Source organism: Amblyomma maculatum, chromosome 8 (genome assembly GCF_055883805.1).
Source record: "Amblyomma maculatum isolate TAMU_Amacu chromosome 8, ASM5588380v1, whole genome shotgun sequence".
Lineage (NCBI taxonomy): Eukaryota > Metazoa > Arthropoda > Arachnida > Ixodida > Ixodidae > Amblyomma > Amblyomma maculatum.
This window is the reverse complement of record NC_139351.1, coordinates 39,078,495-39,093,960: the sequence shown is the minus strand read 5'-3', so window position 1 is coordinate 39,093,960 and position 15,466 is coordinate 39,078,495. Positions and strand designations below refer to the sequence as shown.

The 15,466-nt window shown below is 46.5% G+C and overlaps 1 pseudogene across 1 annotated transcript in view; it reads right to left on the bottom strand.

Annotated features, from left to right (window-relative positions):
• Positions 1-205: 205 nt before the first annotated feature.
• LOC146181022 (sphingomyelin phosphodiesterase-like) overlaps positions 206-15,466 on the bottom strand; it is a 28,042-nt pseudogene continuing 12,781 nt past the window's right edge. The window contains exons 8-12 of the transcript XR_014700404.1: positions 6,809-6,891; positions 4,787-4,979; positions 3,725-3,893; positions 2,844-2,865; positions 206-314 (exon numbers count right to left, since the gene is read on the bottom strand). The product of XR_014700404.1 is annotated as a sphingomyelin phosphodiesterase-like (transcript). The remainder of the gene's footprint in view (positions 315-2,843; positions 2,866-3,724; positions 3,894-4,786; positions 4,980-6,808; positions 6,892-15,466) is intronic.

Genomic DNA, 15,466 nt, shown 5'->3' with positions numbered 1-15,466 from the left:
TTTTTGCCGCGAATATTTGTCATGTAAAGAATTAAACTGGGCAGTAGATGAAACATTGCCTAACACTGTGCGATTCGAAATAAGTTAACCAAACACATTGTCATATTGCTTCCGAGGCCCGCACAAAAGCTATCGTTTGAGCTGTCATTCAATTGGGTTGCAATGTTTAGGTCATTTCAGTCGACGCTGTCTTCCAGGAGAGTGTTCAGCATAACTTAAGGTCTGACGACCGCGCGATCATTTGTTCGCACAGAAGCTTCTTCCGGCAAGATGCTCCACAACGCTTCTTTTCAGGTGCGCCCTTGCGGTAGAATCTGCGTGGGAAAAAAAATTGGTGTGGTGGCTTAGCTCGCAGCTCTTGATCCGTACAAACACTGTCTTAAGATTAGCATATTCATTTTGTCTTGCCTTGTGTTTGCATGCGAGTGTACACTCAAAATCACCTACTAGACATGCCTAATTCTGAAAAAAAAAGAAAACTACGAAATAAATAGCAAATTATGCGTCTTCACATGGTCTGCGGGTCAACCAAAGCTGTACGTTTTCCTACATTCCGGACAATTGCTGCAAACTTTGCTCTTCCGAGGGAAAAATATCTGCAACAATGCGAAATAACACAAACAACTGAAACTACAAACACAACGAAACCTTATTCGCAATGCGGCAATTAGCACTTTCATGTAATATCGTGAACCATTTTCGATAAGTTTCTTATTGTTTCTAAAGAAAAGTACCGCATTTGGAATAGTCTATACATTTTGGCAGCTTTAAGATTCATTGTGATAGTATCGCCTCGCCAACTGCTAAAGACCAGTCAAATGAGTTCTTAGTTCAGTGCTTCCGCCGTTTAGGCACTTTGATAGCAGCAGTCGTTTTGGTGATTTATCCTTACGGAACGCGGTACTGATTTTCACATATCAATCAATACAGGGGCAATATAAGAGGGAGGCGTCTTTACAGCAATAATCAGACAATCACTGGGCATAACTTTCTCCTACCAGCATACAGAAAGTGACTCTTTGTATCAAGGCGTCTGAGGCAAAGTTATAACAAATCTGCTGTAAGACTATTTCTGCTTTATATGCTAAGAGGCGCCACATCTTAGCATAACCATTTTTAACACTCTTACTATAACAATTTTTGCACAACAAAGTCCGAAATGTCTCTTCTAAAAATATGAACTAAGCAGCTTAGTGTAAATGCAACATAAATGTTGCCCAAGCTATCACCAAGAGCTACAAAATGAAACATTTGAGGTGGGCAAGAGAAATCAATTGTATACAGCTGCCAGCCATCTGACGCGCCACAAAAAGGTTTTGCTTTGCTATTTACTAAATAGTAATTAAGATTTCTTTTCTTACTCACTCCCTTTAAACAATCGATTTGCCGAGTTGTACAGTACATTCCATAACCCCCATTACATATATTTCCGATAAAAAAAATCCCCACATGTGTCGTCTTTCCAAGCTCTGAGAAAGGCCACGAAATGCGACAAAGATATAACTGGACTAACGCATTCGTGCGTCACGACTCTGGCACTCTCAATCCTGATTTTAGTGAACAAAATTAGCTGCGACCGTGACTCGCCCGCCCTTTTTCAGCGGTAGGCTTATTGTTGGCGATGGTTGATGCCAAAGCTGTGAGCTCGCTGCGACTAGTACCGTCACGTGCGCCGACTGCTTCAAGCGCACGAAAAAACCACTATAGATATATCGGCCTGCCGTTGCAACGGGGTCGTTGATCCAAGGCTGCAGTTGAATTCTTTTACTGAAACCTAGGTGTAGAGCAGCACAATTGGGGTGCACGAAGGCGCCAGTCACGTGATGTTTTTGTATTTCGCGGCCTTTCTTTAGAGTTTGGAAAAGCCGTACACGTGAAGCTTTCGATGTCGGTAATCAATGGAATGGGGGTTTCAGAAGGTGCTCTTCAACTCTGCAAATCGCATTTATAGTCTAAGGCAATACTCGTAAATTAGATAATTATCTTAATTGCAATTAGTTACTAAGAAACTAAGGAATTGCCTAAGGTGCGCCAGATGGCTGGCACCTGTATACAAGTAGTTTCTCTGGCCGATCGCATGTGTTTAGTTTGTTAACCCTTGGCTGAAATTAGCTTGAACACCGGATATATTCAAACGCTGTTTTCAAGATTGATCTAGGATTGCGGACGCGTCCCTTTACTATGAAAAGCACACCATACAAGTTGCTACTTGTCTTCCCTGCCCTAATTCCTGCCTGTTTAGCGAGGAAATAAGGTGTTCTTGGGTGTTTCCCCTTTTTGAGAATGATGGAATATAACTTGCGGGGGGACAGAACAAAACGCTGTCAAGAAATGAAGCTGCGGAATCGCAATAAAAAGTTAAACTAATCATGAATATGAACAGGCAAGGACTAATAACGAGCGGACGCAGGCGAAGAAAAATATTCATATTTCGTGACTCCGTGTTACATTGATAACCGCTGGATTATTGATGTTTACTCATCTCCACGCCACTTTCACCAGCTCCTACGAGATGCCAGGTCGAAATTACACCTAAGCCTAGCCTATAACAACACTTGACTTGGAAGTCGGATATCAAGAGTGTCTATTCTGCAGCCGATATGTATACTGTATTTGGTACAGAAAACGAAGAAACAGATTTCCGTCACTATATAGGATAATGAATAAGGTGATGTCGCCCACTAAGAGTATTGACGAAGAAAATATCTGGTTTAAAATACCGTGACCAACTAAGGTTGTTAAGCTCCAACAAATATGTTTCACATCGTTCATATGATAGCACAGCATGAACTCTCCCGACTGGCGAGCGGGTTGTTTAGCAGCGAGAGTTTTGTAGTTCTTACTTGTAGAACTTGTTAAAGAGTGCGTCATTGTCACAAACCCCCGCCTTTACGGTCAAAAGAGGTGCGGGATCCCCTTAACGATTACCCGTCGTTCCTCTATGAGGGTTGTGAACACATTTAAAAGTTAGGCCGGTCAACCCGTGAAGCACGTGTGTCGGTGTGTGATTGAGGAATAAGTACAAATAGGTCACTTTCTTTTACAAACAATTGAAGGTTTTTAAATAGCAGACCAAAATTACACTGATAATAATAGAGTACAATGAAAGAGAATACAACGCCACGACAAGATATTGATAAAGACGAAGAAATAAATGATAAGAGAAAAAAAAATAACCCGACAATGAACAAAACACTGTGATAAAAAAATATGAAGACTATAAAGATAATAAAGCAGGTATTTCAGATATTATAAGTATGAGCAAAAGTTACATAAGAACACAGCGTAAAATACTACTAAGTCAGGTCAAAAGTTAACAAAGCGAAAATAATGTTCGATTGAACAACAGTCCGTGGCGAATGAAATTCTCACGTCTTTCTTGTTTGCTGAGGCGTCGAAGGCTGTGTTGCTCGGTAGCGGCGGCCGTAGGTGCAGAGGACGATGCGTCGATCGCGGGCCCGAAGAAACACAATACGCTTTCGGAGCACCGCGGAGTGGCCGGAAGTTTGAATCTTCCCAAACGCACTGGTGAGGGCGTGCTGCTGTCGGTTATTTTATACCCTCGGCCGACTATGCTGCAGCCGCGTCAAGGACAGGCGGTCGCTGCCCCATCGGCTTGTCGAATCTTGTCCAGAGGAGTGACGGAGTCCCGTGAATTTCGCTCTATATTCCAGCCATAAGCTCCCGCATCTTCCGCTGTATAATAGGTGAAGCAGCTTGTGACAGTCATCGTACTCCATTTTTCGGAGAACTTTGTCCCACTGCTGAGGCTCCAGGTTGGGCATGTTGTACGCTCTGCGTGCACTGTATTCCAGCTCCCACTTAGGTGGCTGGTCGGGAAGTGCATTCGCCACGGACAAGTCCAGCAAGTATGTGTGATGGTTTAGGAGCGACTGCAGTGATGTCATGAAATTAGTAAAATGCGCACTTCGGCAGGAGGTCAGAGCTAAGACAGAAACATTTCAATCCAGAACGATAGTGTTTTTGCTAGCGGTAATTTAGGGGCCACCGCTACTTAGTGAGCTCCTTTCAGATATTAAGCAGCTTGTAAAGCACACATGTGATACACCTCGTCTGTTAGTCGACCAGAGAAGATTCAAAGATAAAGATAACGTGTCAAAAGTTGATGCTATGGAACTGATATCAGACAGTTCTCGGGTGCTTGAGTAAGACGTCTTCCGGCGTTTATTGGTACAAGCTTGCAAAAAATTGCACCACTTAATTATTCAAAGCGGGATTGGTCGATGATGATAATAATGATAGCCTTAAGTTCAGAAATTTGTTACTACAGTGGGCATAATGCACAAAAAAAAAGACAGAGAACAATACAGGGGGAAATTTATCACTACAGCAAGCAGAATGTAGCAAAATGCCAAAGAACAATACAATTGCAGTTTTGTTTGGGGAGGAAAAGAACTTAGACTAACTTAGACTATTTAACGAAATTCGAAATGTCGACGGCACTGATATTTGCTGATAAATAAACAACGTATTAGAAAAAAATTCATTTTGCGGCCTAGTCTGTCGGAAAAAATGAGTTTGCGCATATTTTTGTGAGAAATACGACCACTGAAATGAGCGAAGTCACACGGCAACACAGATACACAGGGTCACTGAATCTTTGCGTCTTGTATAAGGTGCAGTATTCATACTCCACCGGCATCATAATTCTGCGACCTATATGTATTTCCTGAAATTGCCGTAGCAGTCTCTGTTTTCGATTTCGGATCCAACAAGTTCTTGATAGAGTTAACAGATTACAACACTGCCCAGCAATCATACGCACCCAAGTAGCAGATTTGTAGCCACCATCTACAGTGAAGATGCGAAAGGCGGGGTGACCCGAACCATACGTGGTTAGGCTCGGCGCCAGGTAGGACACGCCGATGGCCCGCTTCTTGTGCCGGGAGTCATACGCCACCTTCAGCTCGTTCGCGTGGGAGTGGCCGAAGAACTGACCTCGCACCGTTGATTCAAATCTGGGCACAATGAGGTCAAGGTGACATAGGAGGCTACACCTCGAAGCATAGTAAATTCACCTCCTTTAAGAAAGCGTGAAGAGAGCAATTCGGCATTTTTATAAAAAATAGCACTAAACTTAATACATCCTAAAGGTCGAAGTCAACTTACACACGTAATAAAAAATCCTAGACGACCTTCTCCAATGAGCACTTGCGACTATAGCGTTGTATGCAGATTATACGAATTTCCTACTCGTTTTCACAATAACGAATAGCGATGTGAACGTTTGCAAAGTTTAAAGGTCTGCAACTTTTACAAAGCTACTGAGACGCCTTCAAGGAGTGCGGAATGGGCACTAGCTGCTACTAATGCTCGGCTCCACTGTTATAAGTGATGTCGCTTTTAGCCTTGCTGCTTACTCTCCCATTGCTTATTCTCCGCGCAAATGCCATCTGCAAGGGAAACAAAGCTTACTTTGCCAATAAAATTAGTGGACCACTCAGGTTCTGCAATTTAGGGTATTACATCACAGCGTTATGACTCCTGTCTGCTGGCTTGCTTGGAGTATTTATGTTCGTACACAAGAATTTCGACACTTGCTTCTTACTACTCATTTATTCCTGCCTCTAATATCACACACATGTCATTACCATGAAGTGATAATCTGCCACATTACGTGCAGGATCATTCGAGATTAGCATAAAGCCTCTCTTTATTAAAACTACGTGAACGTGTCTGCGCAGCCCAGGGGTAGCGAGTCTTATTTGGGTCCGAGCATCCTGTAGAGGCTGAATATTGATCTCAACTCATAACATCAAAGGAGTAGAACGATTTGGCAGCATATGGTAGCTCGGCCGTAATATGAAATATTGTAAAATCTCATAACTCAATCAGTCCACAGTCTTGTCGCCTGCCAGATATTACCTGCCCCCGTAATTTTCGCGATCCTACAGAAGACTGCACGATCGAGTACTCTTAAGCAAACGTCTTTCAAAGCGCTAATAGATGGCATGTGTGTCTGCTTAGAATCGCCAATTGAAGTGTCTCAACGATGAAACATATGAATGGTTATAATTACGGTTATAAGACTCCCAAGCGACATGGGCTATGAGAGAGGCTACGTTGGAAGTCAAGGATAACCTACTACCTCCTGGTGTTTCTTAAAGTGCATTGACATCGCACAGTATAGATGCATAATTGGCTTCCATTAGAATGGAACCGCCATAGCTGGGAGAGAACCCGCGTTTTCTGGCTCAGCGATTGAGCACCTTAACAGTTCAGTTCAGTTTATAACCTTAAAAGTCCCCCGTGGGGGCATTACATAAGGGGTGGGTTCTTATACAAAGAGTAAGTAATTATTGACAAAAATGGTCAGATACAATTTACAGAAATGAAGATGAGCTAGATCGGCAGAGCCTATCAACGTCAACTTAAACACCATATCAAAAACGATAAGAAAATGTACATTTGCAAGCTATAAGGTATCCGAAATTGGGTTTGCTCCAAACATGGTGCATCAGAGTTTTCAGACCTCATTTTATGGACCAAACACGGGAGATATTTGCCGCTATACACTTCTGGCTGCAGGATTCGAACCAATTACCTTCTGACGCCGAGGCGGACTCCCAAGAGCGCTAGGCCAAACGCCTCTTTGACTTCATACATTCCAGATCCCTCCTCTGCCCCGGAGGTGAAGCAGCCCCTTTCTCTAGCCCAGAAATAAATTGATGCTACGGATCCCACAAATACATGTAAAGTGAACTGGCATTAGCACCTTGCACCATCTCGGCGCAAACAGAATATATAATTGAAAAAGCAGCTATATATCCATCACAGATTGAGTCACCTTTCTAGGATCCGGTGATAATTATCACTCCAAGTGTGCAAACAGTCGGAGGAGGCTGGGGCAATGTGTGCGATGATCTGCACCTGCAAATAATATCGTGTGAAGAAAGGTATTAGAGTATACGATGTGCTCCGAAAGCCATAAATTCTGGACTAGCACAAGTTTTGCATTTGAAGCCGTTTGTGAACATTTAGAGTAAGTTCACAGCATGACAGTAATTATACTCAATGATATCATTTCTCGGCCGCTGTTATACGAGCGAAGAGAAACCGCATTTATTTTTTTAATGGCGAGCAATAGAAATAGTGTTAATCAATTTTGACGGTCTATCTCCAGGTCGTCACCGAGTGCTAGTGGCCACGCTGTATTTGAGGGGAAATAAATTATTAAGTTGAGGACAACCCAGAGAGCTATGGAACGAAAAATGGTAGGGGTAACATTAAGAGATAGAAAGCGTGCAGAGCGGGTCAGAGAAATAACTCATGTTACCGACATTCTAGTGGAAATTAAGAAGAAATAGACATGGGCAGGACATGTAGTGCGAAGAGAGGATAACCGATGGTCGCTGAGGGTAACAAACTGGATTCCAAGAGAAGGAAAGCGTAGCAGGGGGCGGCAGAAAGTTAGGTGGGCGGAAGAGATTAAGAAGTTCGCAGGGGTCAAGTGGATGCAGCTAGCACAGAACCGGGTTAAGTGGAGAAATATGGGAGAGGCCTTCGCCCTGCAGTTGGTATAATCCGGCTGATGAGAATGATGATGAAATTATTGCGCTTTAAGGCCACCATCCTGCATTAATCAAAAAGCGGCGCGAACAACTCATCTTTGCCAGCCATTGCGTTAGACCAGTCGCGGTGCCCAAGCATCCCTCGTTTTTATCAGCCAGTCTCCAGCGCTGCTTCAGGCATCGTTGTCTTCATCGAGTTTCATCAATGGGCAAGAAATTCAGAGTACAGCACTGTGTTAATACCCTTCTAAAGGTCGTTAGTCGCCCTAAAATGTATAGCTCGCCATCAATACTGCCGCCGTTGCCAGGCGACAAAAATTTTAAAGAGAAAGCTTCACTACCCCACCTCTAGCCAAGGTCAGCAATGGCTCACGTTTGACCTTTGAGCAGGATGAGAAAGCATAGCTCTAAGCAAAGATCGCGCACCACAATTTGGTGTCACTTTAGCTTTGACATTTCACCTTAAATTTAAAGTAAGGCTGTGAGTGAATGCCCATACTGACATTTAAAAACACTTTCTCCACCGGGAACCGAATCACTATCCCTCCGATCCCTAGTAGTGCGGGCAAACCGATATTCTATGCTGTGATCGTGAAAAGCAGATCGCAGTCCTCATCCATAGAGTGAGGATATGATAGCAACCACGATAATGATAAAGCAGTTAGTGATAATAATGATGGTAGCAATGAAAATGGTGCTGCAGTTAGAGATAATGATAATTAGGCTAGTGGCGATAAGAAGGATGGCATATTGTTTGATAATTATGATATTAGCGAGAGTGATGATACTTATTTGTAACAGGAAACCTAAACAAGTTAACAAAGATTTCACTTCTTCTGGGTTGGGCAGTGGTAAACCACATCAGTTTTATTTGTATGAACTCATTTATTCATGAAAAACAAGCCTCAAATCGAAATAAAAATAAAAACATAAGAGCTAGGCACAGTTCGAGTTTGGTTCGAAATTGTTGAATGGTCCATCGCTTTTTCTTTTTGGGAGTTGAATATTTGGTGTGAGTGCAAGAGATTAGAAAGTCAAGGTAGTGCCTTCTTCCTTAAGTTTGCATGGAGACTAACGTTCGTTAGGATTGTCGGGCGCGAAGTGTTACAATGCTGAAGCATAGTAACAGCGAGCGAGACGGCCGTGACATTCGGAGTGGACGTATTCGAACTTTTCAGCGAGGCTGGCGCCATCACGCGGCTTTTCACGTAAGCGGCCCACAGATGACTGGCATTCACATTGCAGGCAACAATGCTTTGCGGGATGGACATGCTGCCACGAAAAGGGAAAAGCAATCGTATGTGTATGTTACACTGTGCAAAAATCATTCAATTTTAGGTCAAGTAAACTTGCGCTCTTCCCAGAGGAATAAAAACACTAAAGTCGTTTTGGATCATGAATCTGCGAACCGGGAAGAAAGCGACTGACTATAAATTTGTATGTAGTGAGCACTTCAATAAAGAATATTTTTTTTCTGTAGTAATCCAATTTTCCTGAAGTATGCAACGTAAGACAATCAGGAAAGCTTTCAGAGGGCGGCAAGTGAATACTTTTAATGGAAGGTAATGAAATCAGTAATGAGATTATGAATGATTTGGAACTATGTGTTATTCCAAAGTAAGGGAGAATGACTTGACTAAGCTTTGGCTCAAATCATGCCTATATAATAATATGTATATTTCAATGCAGGTACATGCTTTCAAAAAGAAAAGCGTGTTAATAAATACCTATATAATAATAATTATTGTTGTTAACTAATAATACTTAATACTTCGGTTCTCGTCCATGCCTATTTGCGCTGTCAATTATTAGTATGTATTCCAACGAAGCCCAGTAAATACTGTACTTCAAGCTTAGGATAGCTGTTTCATTTTAATAGTTCGTAATGGAGTGATTAAGGCACGGACGAACACGTCATGTTTTTGTTCGTTCATGTCTTCGGAGCGCATATATTGTCACGGTGTGAAGTCTCTGATCAGAAGTCACCGCGGGACACAGGAGTAACAGAAGTCACAGTGCGGCAGGAAACTAGCAGGCCCGCTTCGACAGAAGAACTTCAGTTTCTTCGCCTCGAGGAGACGAACGTCGGTTTCTTCGCCTCGAGGAGGCACACGCTCGCGATCAGCACAGAGGGAAAATAAAGAATGCAGCGTGTCATTGCCCCCCGGGTACAAGAAGCATCGTCCCGATGCTGGGAGTGTGGGTAGAGATAAAGAAAAAACCATTGTACGAAGGGCAGTTGCTCGCGCACAGAAAGAGTCAACACTATCGGTCGTAATACGGTTTCAGGCGGACCACGTGGACCACGTCCGGGAGCGTGGAGCATCGGGACTTTTTAAATCCATCAGGAACAACCTCATAGTTTAGGTCCCCAACTTGGCTTACCACTTTGTACGGGCCAAAGTAACTACACAGCAGTTTCTCGCTGAGGCCTCGTCGACGTACAGGAAACCAAACCCAGACGCGGTCTCCAGCTGTGTACCGGGCGTCACGGTGTCGGAGGTTGTATCGCTGGGCATCGCGGCGTTGCTGATTCTGAATTCGCAGCCTGGCCAGCTGACGGGCCTCTTCGGCGAGGTGCAGAAAGGTGTGAACATCTGGTTGTTGGTTGCCGTCGTCTAGATGTGGTAACATGGCATCAAGCATTGTGGTCACTTCGCGGCCATGGACCAGACGGAAAGGTGTTATGTTCGTTGTTTCCTGGACCGCTGTATTGTATGCAAAGGTAACGTACGGGAGCACTTCATCCCACGTTTTGTGCTCTACGTCGACGTACATTGAGAGCATGTCAGCGAGTGTTTTGTTCAAGCGTTCGGTCAAGCCGTTCGTTTGAGGATGGTAAGGTGTTGCTTTCCTGTGTTCAGTATGACTGTGAATTAAAATCTGCTGCAGCAATTCGGCTGTAAATGCGGCTCCTCTGTCAGTAATCAAAATCTCCGGTGCGCCATGGCGCAGGACAACGCAATTGATGAAAAACTTTGCAACCTCTAAGGCAGTACCGTTGGGTAGAGCGGAGGTTTCCGCGTATCGTGTAAGGTAATCCGTGGCAATAATGACCCACCGGTTACCGGAGTGTGAAAGGGGAAATGGTCCCAGCATGTCCATGCCAATCTGCTGGAAAGGCCTCGACGGTGGGTCTATTGGCTTCAAGAGTCCGGTGGGCTTAGTCGGCGGCACCTTACGACGCTGACAGTTGCGACACGTTTTCACATAGTGTGAAACGTCTGAGTTAAGTCGAGGCCAGTAGTACTTTTCCTTGAGCCTTGCAAGCGTGCACGTGACTCCCAAATGTCCAGAGGTTGGTTCATCGTGGCAAGCTTGTAAGATTTCATCACGTAGACACATAGGTACAACAATCAGGTACGGCGTTTGGCTGGCGGAAAAGTTTTTCTTCATGAGGACACCATTGCGCACACATAACGATGACAGAGCACGCTTGAAAGCTCTCGGAGCGGTTGTACATGCACCGTTTAGATAGTCCATGATGTGACGAAGTTCGGGATCTTCAGATTGTCTTTCAGCGATGCACTCTGTGCTGATGGCATTTAGCAGTATGGCCTCATCAGGAATTTCATCTGCGGGGGGATCTACAGGGGCCCGTGAGAGGCAGTCTGCGTCCGAATGCTGACGGCCAGATTTGTATGTGACAGTTATGTCGAATTCCTGTAATCGTAGACTCCATCTTACAAGACGGGTTGAAGGGTCCTTTAGGGTTGCAAGCCAGCATAGGGCATGGTGGTCAGTTACTAACTTGAATGGTTTCCCGTAAAGGTATGGCCGGAACTTCGACGTCGCCCACACAATGGCTAGACATTCTTTCTCTGTTGCGGAATAGTTCGATTCCGCTTTAGATTGACAGCGACTGGCGTAAGCGATTACACGTTCTTGGCCGCCCTGGATTGTAACTAGAACGGCGCCCAGGCCTATGTTGCTTGCATCGGTGTGAAGCTCCGTGTCGGCGTTTTCGTCGAAGTGAGCCAATATGGGAGGTGTTTGTAGGCGGCGTTGAAGCTCTTTGAATGCTTGTTCCTGTGGTGCGTTCCAAGTGAAAGGCGTGTCTGTCTTTGTCAGACGTGTTATGGGCTCGGCGAGTCGAGCGAAATCTTTGACGTAGCGCCGGTAGTAGGCACATAAGCCAAGAAATCGTCGAAAAGCTTTCTGGTCTTTGGGCGGAGGGAAGTTGGCAATAGCTGTCGTTTTCTCTGGATCCGGCAGGACACCAGCGTGGCTTACGACGTGCCCCAAGAACTTGAGCTCCGTATAAGCAAAATGACATTTCTCGTTCTTTAACGTAAGGCCAGAGGATGTTATGGCTTGCAAAACAGTTTCAAGGCGCCGAAGGTGCTCCTCGAACGTTGGAGCAAAGACCACAACGTCGTCAAGGTAAACGAGACATGTCTGCCACTTGAGATCTGCAAGTACGGTGTCCATAAGCCGTTGGAAAGTAGCCGGAGCAGAGCAGAGACCAAAGGGCATAGCCTTGAACTCGTAGAGCCTATCCGGAGTAATAAACGCCGTTTTCTCGCGGTCCCTCTCATCTACCTCTATTTGCCAGTATCCGGATTTCAAGTCCATTGAAGAGAAATATTTCGCGGAGCAGAGACGACCCAAAGCATCGTCGATACGTGGCAGGGGATAGACGTCTTTCTTTGTAACTTTGTTTAGCCGGCGGTAATCCACACAAAACCTCAGCGTACCATCCTTTTTCTTCACGAGAACGACAGGTGCAGCCCATGGACTCCGCGAGGGCTGGATGACATCGTCGCGAAGCATCTCTTTCACTTGGCGGGTGATAGCGGCGCGTTCAGTCGGAGACACTCGGTAAGGTGACTGTCTGAGAGGTGGCACGGTATCATCCGTAATAATGCGATGCTTGGCGAGATCGGTTCTGCCAACACGTGAAGAGTTGGAGAAGGTCGCCCGATAGCGCTGGAGGAGCTGGTTCACTTGGCGATGCTGCAGTTGAGAAAGTGCAGGGTTAATGTCGAAGTGTAAATCGGTGGTAGGCCTCTCCATTTCGGTAAATGACAGCGTCGCAAGTCCAGAGGCTTTTCGAACATGCGTGATACCGCAAATATGGGCCACTACAGTCCCACTGCTTAAATGCTGGTGCTCACCGCCAAAATTTGTGAGTAGGACGTCTGCTTTGCCGTCTTCGAGGCGAACGACTCTTCTGGCTACAGCAAGACTGCGTTCGAAAAGTAAGATCTGTTTACTCTCCACGACACCTTCAAAGTTTCGCAGTGTATTCGCAGCCACAGACGTCATCACGCTGGAACGGGGCGGAATAGTGACGTGATCATCAAGGATGTGCAGTGCTGTCGGTCGCTCTGAAGCACTGTGTATTGCGTTCTCAGTCGATAAGGTCACTGACTTAGTCTGCAGGTCGATAACGGCTCCATTCTCTGCTAAGAAATCCATGCCAAGGATGACGTCGCGGGAACACTGGACAAGTACGACGAAGGTTGCTAAGTACGTTTCTTCTTGCACAGTTACCCTAGAAGTGCAGGTACCGGTCGGCGTTATCAAGTGGCCTCCGGCGGTACGAATTTGTGGGCCTGTCCAGGGTGTAGTCACCTTTTTCAGAGTGGCGGCGAAAGGCCCACTCATCACAGAATAATCGGCGCCGGTATCCACAAGCGCTGTCACGTCGGTTCCGTCCACTGAAATGTTCAGGTCGGCGGTTACGGCTGTGGTGTTACCGGAACGTCGCGGGGTCCGGTCACGGCTGCGGTGTGGTACTAGCTGAATTCGTGTCGTCGGAGAACTGGAGCGCCGAGGCAGCGGATCATTGTGGGGCGCGTCGTGTCGTCGTGAAACGGAGTGGCCATCCGGTTGCAGCGGTGGAGGAGCTTGAGAATTTCGTCGATGAGCAACCTTCCCTCCAAAGGTTGCCGCGTCTAGTTTTCCCGATGGGGGCTAGGGGAGCGGACCCGCGTCAGGCCGGCATTACCACGTGTCTGCGAAGAGTATTGGCCCGGTGAAGGCGACCGCGAGTAGTCATAGGGCGTTCCGGATGATTCAGCCAGGTACGCGTCAATGGCAGGGGGTCGTTCACCACGCTGCGGCTTTCGCGCGTCGGCGCTAAATCCCGGCAGACCCATTCGTCGGTAATAGCAATCGCGGAACAGGTGACCAGCTTCGCCACAGTGGAAGCACAGCGGGCGATTATCGCGAGTGCGCCAGACGTCGCTTTTGCGTGGACGCACCTCAGAAATACGAGCGGGAGGTGCTTGACGAGTGTATGCAGGGGCTGCTTGGTGCTGACTTGGAGGTGGATGCTGACTGGGAGGTGGACAGGCACGACGAGTGACTGCGGCGTAGGTCATGGCCTGCTGTGGTGGCATTGTCGGGAGTGGCTCGGGTGGGTTGAGTGCCTGGTTGACCTCTTCCCGAACCATCTGAGAAAGGCTGGATACTTGAGGGGGTGCTGCCGTCGAAAATAGTTTTTGCAGCTCCTCGCGTACGATGGCCCGTATGGTCTCACGGAGCACGTCAGTGCTACCAGTGTCCGCGATGGCGGCAGCAATAGGGATGGACGGCCGCTCGTAGTGCTTAGATCGCATCTCTAGAGCCCTCTCAATGGTAGTGGCCTCGGATACAAATTCCCCGATGGTCTTGGGGGGACATCGCACTAATCCAACGAAGATCTGTTCCTTAATTCCCTTCATAAGATATCGAAGTTTTTTTTCTTCGGACATGTTTGGATCAGCGCGACGGAATAGCCTCGTCATGTCCTCGAAGTAAACGAGGACGCTCTCGTTAGGGAGCTGAACTCTCGTCTGTAGGAGCAGCTCGGCGCGTTCTTTCCAAAAAACGGTGGTGAAAGCTTGCAGAAACTGGTCCTTGAAGGAACTCCACGTTGGGATAGTAGTCTCATGATTTTCAAACCATGTGCGAGCTGAACCGTCAAGCGAAAAAAATACATGTTGCAGTTTCTGGTCGTCGCCCCAGCGATTGTACTGGGCTACTCGCTCAAATTTATCTAGCCAGTCTTCCGGGTCGTCGCCGGGAAAGGATTGGAAGATGGGTATCTCCCGCGGCTGCTGCAACACGAAGGAGGGGGCAGTGGTGTCTACCTGCGTCATTACGGGTGGTTGTGTTGTCTCCGAAGGTGGTGCTGGAGAGGATGGTGGCGGCCTCGCAGTACGAGAAAATTGTAGAGGCGCGAATTCAGGATCAAGCCCTCGAAGCCGTCGGCTACTCTGATGGGTAGGCGTAATCTCGATGGTAGGAGATCCTTGAGGGCTGGAGTCTCGGCTGGTTGGAGGTGTTCGGAGCATGGGTTGCGTTACCCAGCAGCTCCACCAGATGTCACGGTGTGAAGTCTCTGATCAGAAGTCACCGCGGGACACAGGAGTAACAGAAGTCACAGTGCGGCAGGAAACTAGCAGGCCCGCTTCGACAGAAGAACTTCAGTTTCTTCGCCTCGAGGAGACGAACGTCGGTTTCTTCGCCTCGAGGAGGCACACGCTCGCGATCAGCACAGAGGGAAAATAAAGAATGCAGCGTGTCAATATGACCGTTGAAAACATGTTTGTATGTTGCATATACATTTGCTACTTGTACAACCGCGGTAAATCGGTCAAACCACCCAATTTGGATTGTTTGTTTACACCTGCCGCATTTCTTGCGTAAGTGTACGCACTGCACATGGACGGGGTACGCAACGTCAGTAAAGGTACCAAAAATGTTGCACGTGCGTAAAGAAAAACTACGCCATTGATTCTTGCCTTTATGGTATTTTTTTTTTGGGGCAGATATTGACGATCACGGTGTGTGGTGGGGCTTTCAGCAAGCTTGTTTGTAGGCATAGCGACTCCATACAGAGGTCGGTTTACGTCATAGTTCTTATGCCGCAGCATATGACATGGCCGTAATTAAATGTTGCTCAACCCTTACCACATACCTCAGCGCTTCATCTGCTAGTGAAA